This window comes from Prionailurus viverrinus, chromosome A3 (assembly GCF_022837055.1).
Source record: "Prionailurus viverrinus isolate Anna chromosome A3, UM_Priviv_1.0, whole genome shotgun sequence".
Lineage (NCBI taxonomy): Eukaryota > Metazoa > Chordata > Mammalia > Carnivora > Felidae > Prionailurus > Prionailurus viverrinus.
This window is the reverse complement of record NC_062563.1, coordinates 69,581,716-69,593,752: the sequence shown is the minus strand read 5'-3', so window position 1 is coordinate 69,593,752 and position 12,037 is coordinate 69,581,716. Positions and strand designations below refer to the sequence as shown.

The window sequence follows — 12,037 nt, the reverse complement described above, 5'->3', positions numbered from 1 at the left end:
TAAATTTTCCAAATTGAGTAAATTAAAACTCAGGTTCAGTAACTTATACAATGCCATAGAGTAGAGATGAGACTCAAATTCAAGTATTTTGACTTCTAAGCATTCTTCTTCAGAGAGAAACACCACATCTTTTGAATTGTGCAGGAACTGTGGCACTTAATGTTATTTTAAGATTGGAGGGTTGGAGACTAAAGAAGCTGAAGTATGTTCTTGAACTCTTAATGAAATTTAAGGAAAATTTGTAGACCACCTTTGTCATATAGATAGCTAGAAATTATGGATTTGTATTATTTATTTGTGTATGATATTTAGCCTCTAGGGTCAGCTCATAATATGGTGAAGTGATGCTTAAATATTCAAGAGAATACTCATATAAGATAGCAGAAGTCTTCTATTAGCTGTTGGAAAATTCGTGGTGTATTATGGCTCTCAAGATAAGCTGTGGGTGATGAGTGTAAGCATAGGCAAATTTCAAAATGGGAAGCCTCGGGTACGCAAAATTCAAATGTTTAGTCCCAAATTAACTCACATTTTGATACATTTCTGTAATGTCCATCCTACCACTACATAATTGGAGCCAGACTCCATGGGTCCAACTCTAGTGCCCGCATATGCTGATTGTGTTACCTGCAAAGCCAATTTAATTGGTGAGCCAGTCAGTTAATGCACAGGGTTATTGTTAAGACACAAGGGGTTAAAGTATATAACTGATAGACATCACTAGCTAAGTATTTGCTGTTACTAATGCTGATAGCTACAGTGGCATTATTATTATCAACAGCGTAGGATCCACATTTGTTTTCTCAAAGTGGTTCATACAACCACTTTCAAATTGCCCAACTTTTTTTTTTCTAAATTAAAAGAGAATATGTCCTTGAGATATACTTATGGTCACAGAATGAGAATGGATGTAAAATATTAAAAGAAAATTATACCAATCTTTGATCTCATTATTCTTTGAGCATCTTATTATTAATTGGGAAAATTTATAATGGATACATTTGAAGTACCAGTCCTTATGCTTAATATAGAAAAAGTAAGCTTCTAATTTAAAAGAAAATTAACTATTAGTGACACCATAAATTGCAAGCTTTACTCATGGCAATAACAGCAGATGCACTGATCTAAAATTTTTCATATGGCACCAGTAGGGGCAGAAGAAGGAAAGGTCTACCCAAAGCTATATATAATATCGATCAAAAATATGCCACAGTTTATGAATATCACTAACATTGGTGTGAAACAAGAAGTGGGAAAAATGGTAACTGGCTAAGCAATTTCACAGCAGTTTTGTTTAGAAAGTAAAGGAAGAAGAAATGTTAAGATGGAAGTGGGGCAATACTGGAGCATGCACAACCACTAAATAGTTTATAAAAAGCTGTTTAGAGAAACTAAGTTGTTAAAGGCTTTCATTTTTTTTTACTTTTGGTTTTGAAGCAATGTGTTTAATCAGTTTAATGCAACCACTACTTCTGTCCTTGTTGTTGAAGACATGAAGGAACTACAACAATGGAATTATTTTTATAAGAATGAATAAATAAAAAATGGTAACTAATTAAAGTATGTACAACTGAATAAGAAAAAGAAAATAATATTATTGTACAAGAACATTGACCCTGTAGCAAAAGAAAAAGAATAGTTGTCTTGTAAGTCAGACTGGTGTAAGTCACTTTTAGAGCATTTCAAGAATAATATACCAAACAATAGTTCATAATGCCCTTTTAAAATTTGTATTTTTACTGCATAGTAAGTATAGAATCTTCCAAATGTATGTATGTGTATGCATTGTTTTACCAAAATAAGATATTATATAAACTATTTTGTTACCTTTTGTGTCAATTCCTAACAGCTCAGGAATATATCCTGTCATTGCATTCCATTATCATCATTCCCAATTGCTATATAGTATTTTTTGAGTGTGTGTTAACTAATTTGTTTCATCAAATTATTTTCAGTATATATCTGAAAGACAAATATTATATTCATGACAAAGTTACATTATAGTCTATAGTCAGTCTTTTAAAAAATACATTTCATGCTTCAAAGACAATGATACTATAATAATCAACCATGAAAAAGCCAGCTATTTTCTATAGCAGATTTCTTATTACATTGAATAATCTAACCTAGTCTGATATATAAATGAATTAAATTAAGTACTGAAATTGAGAGCAAAATGGTTAGAACTCTTTCTGGGATATAGACACAATTTTTGCAAATATGAATCGAGCCACTAAAGAGGTTGTATTATATTTTTAGGTCTTAGAAATGAAGTTCTATTTTAGGTAGAATCCTATTTTAGAACAGTGTTTTCTTCAAACTTTATTGAAGCATGTTCTCTCTTTCTAAACATCTTTATTTATATAGCATATGAAGAATTGGTTCTTTATATTTTAGATTTTACTAGCCAATGTTTTGATTCTTACAATATTGTATATTGAGGAAAGAAACAAACATCAACTTGTCTAAAAAGTTAATACACAGTTGTACATCCATACCATGGAATCATGTGCATCAATTAAAAGGAACAAATTATTGATACACATGACAACTTAGATGGATCTCAAGGGAGCTGTACTGAGTGGAAAAAGTCCCTCTCAAAGGTTACATTCTACATGATTCTATTTATATACCATTCTTGGAATGACAAAATTATAGATATGAAGACCAGAATAGCAGCTTGCCAGGGGTTAGGGATTATTTGGGGAAAGAAGGGCACATGTGGCTATAAAGTTGCTGCAAGAAGGATTCATATGGTGATAGAGTAGTCTGTATCTTGATGTGGTGGTTACGTGTATCTACACTTAAGATAAAATTGCACAGAACTAAACACACACACACACACACACATACACACACACACAAGTGCATGTGAAACTAATGAAATTGGCATAAGCCCTGTGGATTGCAGCAGTGTCAATTCCCTCATTTTGATATTGAACTATAGTTATGCAGGATGCTGTCACTGGGAAAAAGTGTGTACAGGGAACACGGGGCCTCCTGGTATGTTTTTGCAACTTCTTGTGAATCTGTATTTGAAAAGAAAAATTAAAGGGAATAAACTAAATATTTTAAAACATAAAACATTGTTAGGAGAGTTTAATGTTAGAACTTTGAGTAGTTTGAAAGAGGTGAAACTCAATCAACAGAAAATGAAGATGTTGGGGCGCCTGGGTGGCTAAGTCATTTAAGCATCCCACTTTTGATTTCGGTTTAGGTCACGATCTCACGGTTTGTGAGATTGAGCCCTGCGTGGGACTCCATGCTGAGTGTGGATCCTGCTTGGGTTTCTCTCTCTCTCCCTCTGCCCATGTCCCCCTCTCATGCGCTCTCTCTCTCTCGAAATAAATAAACATTCTAAAAAAAAGTAAGCCTGCTTTAGAAAATATGAAAGAAAATTATGATGTTGTTTAAAGTACTACGCAGCTACCAGTAGTCTTAATTAATATTGAGTCCAACTTCAAACTATTTTTTATGATAGTTGTCGGTACACTTGAGATTAAAAATGCCGTATATATTTCAGACAAAATTATCTTTGAAATTAGAATATATCCATGAAGCAAGTTTTATGTATCCCCGAGAAAAGCATATAACCTATAAAATGTTTAATGGTGGCATTCTTAATTCTTTTATGTGTTATAATTGTGTATCTACTTTTAAAAAAAAGGCATAGTAAACAACTTTTATGACTATAAATGGATTCTTACTCTCTTTTAAGGATAAATAACATTTAATTGCATAAATTGTAATAATTTGGAATAATAACTTACAATATTCACCATTTTCATTATTTCTCTTTGGACTCTATAGTCCTATGAGTTGGACAAAATGAGCATTTATTGTCTCCATTGTAAAAATTAGTACCCTAAGTTAAAAGTTGCAATGTTAATCAATGAAATAAGTTTAGAACTCACTTCTGATTTTTACCGCCTTTTTAAACTAATCTATTACTGTTTCATTCACAATTATTTTGCTTTATTTTACATTGCAAAACTTAGAAAGGTCAGTTAGAATACATTATCTGGGCATCCTCCAGGTACCAACTGTAGAGTTGAAGGAACTCAGGATGGGACTCAACCAAATGCTTGTCCAAAATCTACTGACAAACTAATTCTGTAACTTTGAGTGATTTCATCCTCTATGAGTTCAGTTCCTTCATATATAAATATGTATAAAATAAACACTGTAGTTCACTTAAGCTTCTACACTGTTCTAATACTTTGTCTAATCTACATCCCCTTCCTACTATGCTGAGTTATAATTCTCTTCAAAGTTTTGGGACGACTCCTTCTAGAAGACTTCACATTTGATCATTTACTACCAAGCTGTATTTATTTTTTGAGCTACATCTTTACACATAATATGAAATTGTGGTAGCTAAAAAAACACTTTCATGTTGATTTTACTCTACCACTGTTTCTTAATAAAAGTGCATTTGCATGTTTAGATGTCAACAAGATAAAAAGTTCTATCAATTTTTTAGTAGTCTTGAAATCCTTTCTCCACTAACCTTAACGGTAAAAAATGAGTAATTTGTAGAGAAGTTGACCAATTTATTTTAAGTACTCATTGGAACATATCTACATTTTGACCTTGGGTATCAAGACTTAAGCCTTTTTCTTCTTATCCAACATGAGTTTGCAGACATATGGTCAAGGATTCCAGTTTACAGCTCTTTCTCAGGATAGGTGATGTTTATGGTCTCTGGGTTTTAGGTATGATGTTCATTACCTTGGTTGTCACATTTTAAAACACATACTCAACCAATGATTTTATGATTTTATTACCCATGATTTCATGCTTTCACAAATGCAAGCCTTACTTATCTCTAGAAATATCTCTTTCCTTTTTGTTCATTATTTTGCATAATTCCTTTAAGCTTAAGGACCACATCTGATCTGTCTTTGTACAAAAAACATTTATCAGAATACCTGGGAATTAAGTAGACAAACAATTGCAGAAGAAACACATTTTAAAGACATGTTTGAAATAAGCAATTACCTAAAAAAATTTTGGTCGAACCGCTCTGTAATTTTCCAGATTGTGCTTCTTGATAGACAATTAAAATACAGATTAAGAGACTTTTTTTTAGGTCTTGTCAATAAAATATATAAATATTATATTCCTACACATGCTGGTGGTGAAATGACAGTCCTGAAGAAGTAGTCTATGTTCTTTTCAACCTTTGAGCAAAGTATGCATGATGGACTGCAAGGGAAATTTTTCTGAGGTTCTTATTGTCAAGATTACAAGGAGTGTGGCCAAATCAATCAATAATCTTTTAGTTTTTAAACTGTGTGAGACATTTGGAGATGAAAAGGTTATAGGAGACTCTACTCATCTGTCAGTTCTGAGTAATACACAAATTGTTCCTATCCTTTTTGGGACTGAGCCAGCACAAACAGAGGACCCTGAAGACATAACTTCTAAAAGAACACAATGAATTTGTATTTGAAATCCTGAACATAACATATCTTCCAAGTACTTTTTAAGAGGTCCTTATCCTTTTGAATTAGATCTCTTTGGCAATTTATAAGCAGAAGGGAACCATTCTTGAAATATTGGCATGAAGACTCAGAACTTAGATTTATTCACTAATCTGGTGAGGGTATAACAAAATAAAGATTTCCTTGTTAATTGTGAGCAGGATAATATTTACAGAAAGGGATGATATTATTATTAGGTATGATTTTTAATGAGAATTATGACCAGTTGAGCCATATTATCTGTTTGATTCATTTCAGGTGGCCCAATAAAATAGTGAAAAAGTCAGGTCTTATGGCAGATAGTTTCAATATATTTTGCATAAATTATGAGTATTTACAACAGTGTTACTGGCATTTCACAGGTATATGAATCAACATTTAACTGCTGTAAATATTTGTGTCTTTATTAAGTTATTTTAACATTTGAAACTATACAGAAGTGTTAAAAGGATTGGATGATAGAGCAGGGTTTTAACAGTGGAAAAAGATTTATAGATAATGAGACTTTTTCTCTTCTGAAAGGGAACACATTGAGTAAAACTATTCTAAGCCAAAGTAATTTGGAGTTTAAGAAACTGATCATTTTGGTCCCATGACAGTATACATTCATATTAGCACAATAAAAGCTAACTTTATAAGAAACAACTCAAAATTTCAGTGACTTAGTATAATTAAGATCTATTTCTGGCTCCCACCATAATTAACCATTGTTGAATATCAAGGTGGAAGCTTTAGTCCATGTAGTAACTAAAGGACCCAAATTTCTTTCATGTTCTGGCTCCACCATTCCTTAAAGCTTTGGAGTCCTTCACTGCATCCAGATCTTCTGCATCTAGAAATTAAACAAGGCAGGAAAGAACGCAGACAAGATACACCTGCTCTTATGAATCTTGGGTGGGAGATGGCACACCTCATTTCCACTCTTGTATTATTGGTGAGAACTAACAACATGCCCTACTTTACATAGAAAGAGGTAGGGAAATGTGATCTGACACTGTTCTCAGGAAGAAGGAAACATAGCATTGTCTCTGCTCAACATTCAAGAAATGCAATAGAAATATAGTAATGGGGGCGCCTGGGTGGCTCAGTCGGCTAAGTGTCTGACTTCAGTTCAGGTCATGATCTCGCGGTTCATCAGTTCGAGCCCGTCATCAAGCTCTGTGCTGACACCTCGGAGCCTGGAGCCTGCTTTGGATTCTTTGTCTCCCTCTCTCTGTGCCCCTCCCCTGCTCACACTCTGTCTCTGTCTCTCTCAAAAAAAAAAATAAATAAACGTTAAAAAATTAAAAAAAAAAGAAAATATAGTAATAGCAATTCAAATTGATGAACTGACTCCCAGAAATACAGCTTCAGTGTCTGCTCTTAAATACCATTCTATACTACCTCTCCCTATAGGGAAGAAATAAGTTGGTGATGGTACAAAATATATGTCATAAATAGAATGAAACTAGGAGACCAGATACTTTTAATTCAGATCTATTTTTGGACTTGTATTTCTAAGAGATTTTTGGGTAAAACAACTCCATAGATGGACCAGCTGATAAGGTCACTGCTACTTCTCTTGGATTCCCCACAGCTTTTTCTTTGACTTGATCTGAGATTTTTCACACATGTTCATTTTTCTCCAAGGCCACACTACTTAGGCAGACCTAGATAAATATGAGGTTTGGTAGCATGTGATAAAGAGGAGAGGCAACCTACAAAGGACTAAAGAGCAAGGCTTCTGGGACCAGCCTGCCTTGATACAAGGACAGTCTGCATTTACTAGTTGTGATACCTTGGCTAATTACTTCATCCCTGTATGCCTTAGTTCCATTGTTTGTAAAATGTAGGCAATGCGTGTACATATAACAGAGTATTTAGAGTTAAAACTTATAAAAAATTAAGACAAGCATCAGGTATATTCTAAGTGTTATTTAAGTGTTTGTTTAATTGAGATTGAGAGAGACAGACAGACAGAGAGACAGAGAGACAGAGAGAGAGAGAGATTGGCTGAGTGCTCCGGGGATCCAAATGGCAGGAGAGAATTTTTGAGATCTTGGATTTTGAGATGTTTACTGATTTAAGTGAAAATAGCCATGCTGATAGTGGATGTGTCCTCTTTAAATTTCTTAGTGATATTATTTTCCAAAGATCAATTTTATTGGAATAATATATGTTTGGCTACACACTATACACAGTAGGCCTTGCTACCAAAACATAATATTATTCCAATAAAATTGTACATGCGTGTGCGTGTGCGTGTGCGTGCACACACACACATTTGATTTGTCTCTGCCTTATTTTCTGTTCTTATTTTTTATGGGGTAAGTAGCTTTTTTTGAAAATGATTTTACATGAGAGATGGCATTTTTAAAAGTAAACGAATATTAGACATAAGGTATTTTTTCTCAATGATTGATTGAGAGTAGACATTCACCACAATATGGATCCTTGGTCCTTATTCCTGGCCTGAAAGTGACTCTTTCTATTATGTAGAATCCTTAAAATCATTATTTGAGAGATAAGTAATCTAAATATATTAATTTGATATATATACTTCTGGAAATACCTTTAATTTGAGAAAATGATGAAGTAAAGTTTGGGATAAAACTATATTCAAGTCTTTTAACATTTGTTTGATAACGAATGAAGGTGCCTCTGTGGAATATTAGCTAATGTACATTTAGAAGGTAAGTATTATCCAAAGAAACTCCCTGTCCAGTTTGCGTTAAAGTTTCATTTGTATGACCAAGCTATAAGATGTTGTACATGGAAACCTATTCAGTGTAAGTACTGACACAATTTAATTACATCAATGCAAATGTACTTGCTATAGTTTTAAGCTAAAGCGTTAGACTCTGTTGTTCAAATAGCACTCAACTTAAAGTGCAACCAGAACTTCTCCACCAGAACACTCCAGATGGAAACCATGGTTTGGTAAGTCTGTAAATGCAAACTCAACTTTAGTCTGAGTCCAGCAAATCAATTTCTTTGAAACAATTCCTCAGCCTTAGCACAGCTGACATGTTTGGCCAAGTAATTCTTTGTTGTGAGGGCTGCCCTGTATATGCTAAAATATTGAGCAGCATCTCTGATCTCTACACACTGGATTCCATTAACATCCCTTACTTGTGAAAAACAAAAATGTTTCTAGATATTGCCGAACTTCCCCTTGGAGGTGGGGGGGGGGGGGATCAGATTACCCAAGATTGAAAAACATTGCCTAAAAATATTGGAACAACCAAATCCCATGTTTTTCATAGACATATATTAATTTTTCAAAATTCAGGGGAGGAGTTTCAATCTTTTTTGTCAAGTGAACTTTTTATCAATAAATATACAGATATTGTGTTTTTAAACTAGAGGTTGGTTTTTTCAAGAAACAACATCCCCAAAAACCTCCAACACTGACAAACAGCCATCTCTTTGGCAGGAGAAGAGCTCGGGTTTTGCTGATTTTTATGAGAGTTGTCGTTAACAAATTGACAGCTGCTAAATATGAACCCTATAGTATAATAAACCTTTGAAATTAACTTCCAAGCTTCAGTTGCCAATTTTTATTGTTTTATTTAAGGAACAGATGTTTCTGACAAATTTTCAGTGTTATAGTAACAGAGAAGGTAGATGATAGCTTCATCCTCTGTCTTTTCTTCCCTGCTCACATCTAAAAATCACATTTCAGGGTATCCTGCTTGGTAACTGTCTTCTAAAATTGGTTGAAACAGAAGTCACAGCACATGCTGGTCCTTAATGCTTATACTTAATCACAGATTTTGACTCAGTATCATTCTCTCTATGATAGGTATACATTGTTAGCACCATATTTTAATGCCCCTTGCCATAATAGCTTTATAATGAGATCATTTAGGTGTTTCAACATCTAAGGCTCTTACATGGGCCATAATTAATATACTTCTGTTGATGAATTTTAGTCAACAGTGAATAATGTGATGGTAGTATTCCTGGGATCTATTCCCAAAGCCAATCTACGCCCAGTAACTATGAAATGTAGATTACTGTCATTATTATTTTGAAGAGCTTTCTTTTTATACCCACTAGTTCTATGTAATAAAGATCTTCAGTGTATCACATCTCCCTGTGATAATATTCATGGTTGTGAGTAAAAATTTAACTGTGATAATAATTGCTTGAAAATGAAAATATTAAAAACAAATAATAGGATGTAGTGCTTAATTTTAGAATCATGGTGTGAAAAAGTGAAATGATAACCTGTAGGCAGCATAAGAAAGAAGGGGGGTGCCTGGGTGGTTCACTCAATTAGATGGCTGACTCTTGATTTCGGCTCAGGTCACAATCTAAGCGTTGGTAAGTTCAATCCCTGCTCCCCTGTGTTGGGCTTTGCGCTGACAGTGTGGAGCCTGGTTGGGATTCTCTTTCTCCCTTTCTCTCTGCCCTACCCCTGCTCATGGGCACATGCATGCTCTTTCTCTCTCTCAAAAACAAATAAACATTTAATATTCAAAGAAAAAGAAAGAAAGAAAGAAGCAGTGGCCATTTGCATCTGCTTGGAAGCCTACCTTGACTTAAGCACCCCTAAGCAGCTGCTGCTATTAATTTTTCATTCTCCACCTTCTTTTTTTCCATAATGGTTCTTGTGAGAAACTGTAAAGAGTGCTCCAATATATAGTGTATAACAGGGGTGAACATTTAAACATACACTTTATTTATAACTCGGGGACTACTATTGCTGGGGTCATAGATTGGTAGTGTGTTATAATAAGTTACTCTATAATAAGCTTTATTGAATTCATGAAAACTGCTTTCCTCCTGATTAATACCTTTGTGCATGTTACCATAGAATCAGTATAGCTTTCAGAAAATAGCAGCTAAGCTCAGAAGAGGGAAGGGAAAGAAATGATCTCCCTAGTTCGGTGGGTCTAATTTGTTTGTTTGCATATAATATCCATAAAATCACACCCATTTTCGATGAAAAACTCACCTCAGGGCATAAGAACAAAAGGAAAACAGGTAATTAAAATTAATGATACAAAAGCAGTAATTATGTACACACAGTTGATCAACAAATCACTTCAGGTGGTCCCAGGATTTATTTATCCTGTTTCTCTGTGGCTAATACGCTGATGTGACTAGACAGGTTAGGGTTGTTTACCTACTCACATCTATTGCCTTCTCCCTGGGAGGGGTTCTGAAACGTAGAACTATGCCATCTTTTTGTGAAGAGAGCTGCTTGATACTATTGAAGTACTGGATGAGGTGTTTCCTATTAATTCCTAAAGCCAGTGTTCTCCAGTTGTCCTGAATGACTTTTCTGGCTAGACCAACAATGAGGTTGGTTCCTTTGAAAGGAGAAGCCTGGGAATACAGTCTTCAGTTTTTTTATTGGTTTTCATCATGAAAGTAAAGTGTCCTCAAATATTCTTATTTCTCCTTACAAAGAGGACATTCTCATCCATACATAGCTTCCTCCTTGGATACTTCATAATCTGAAGATTTACGGCCAGATTCCAACTACTGCTATTACTTGTATATTCTGCAGATGCAAGCTGATTTTTATTGGAGACCTCTAAAAAACATGGCTAAAACTTGTAATAAGTGTGCTTGATGGCATATTTGGTATAAGAAGGGTATGGTGAGATGTTTTATCTCTCTGGAGATCTATAGATGGCTTTCTTTCTTTTTGTTCCACTTCTAGCCAGTCAGCCAGCAAAGTGTTTACTGTTGCAGTGAACCATTTATAATCCAAACTGCATAGTAAACTTCTAATTCATTCCCTTCGATCCCTGTTTGTTTTTGCAAGTCCCCCAAAGAGAAAGTAGAGTGTGCTTCCCAACCTTGTGTAACTTCTGTTTTCTGGGCAACATGTCTCAAATTATATGCAGTATTGTAGAACAAAAGTAGCATAAAATCATTGGCAAGGATTGACTGAATGAAGATGGCATTTATCATGGACTGTCCTTACAGCTTGTGAGACACTAAGGAAAAATTCTGAGCCTACCCAGATTTAAAGTTATCCCAGGCAGAACATGGGGTAGGCCAAATTGAGCAGGCTGTGTAAAAGAGAATTTTGCATGCAGAGCCATCCAACCAATCTGTCACTGGCATTACCAAAGAGACTCAGGCTATCTGGCCAAGTTGTTCTCAGAATTATAGTTCATATAGTTGGTATTCAAACGTAACTTAGCTTATTTAATTTTTCTTAGGCCATTAAACTCAAAATGTTCCTTCTACTCCATTCATCTGAAATACATTGAGGATCAGAGATTGTTTACACTGAAGGAACGATATGTATCTTCTATGAAAAAGCTGAGGTTTGAGAAATTGTGAGACTTGTTTAAAACTGAAGGTAGGCCTAGAACTCAAATCAGTGAAATATCTCTCATGAGGCTGGTGTTCTCTTTCTCTGCTCCATGCTACCTTATTTACCACCTTTCTTTTTACACTTCAGTGCTGGTATGTGTGTGGGATTTGTGTGTGTATGTGTGTGTGTGTGTGTGTGTGTGTGTGTGTGTGTGTGAGAGAGAGAGAGAGAGAGAGAGAGAGAGAGAGAGAGAGACAAAGAAAGAGTGAGAAAGAGAGGGAAAGAGAGA

The 12,037-nt window shown here is 34.7% G+C and overlaps 1 protein-coding gene across 23 annotated transcripts in view; it reads left to right on the top strand.

Annotated features, from left to right (window-relative positions):
- The window catches only part of NRXN1 (neurexin 1), a 1,136,768-nt gene that overhangs the window by 866,298 nt on the left and 258,433 nt on the right, over positions 1-12,037 (top strand). The gene's annotated exons all lie outside the window — the stretch shown is intronic.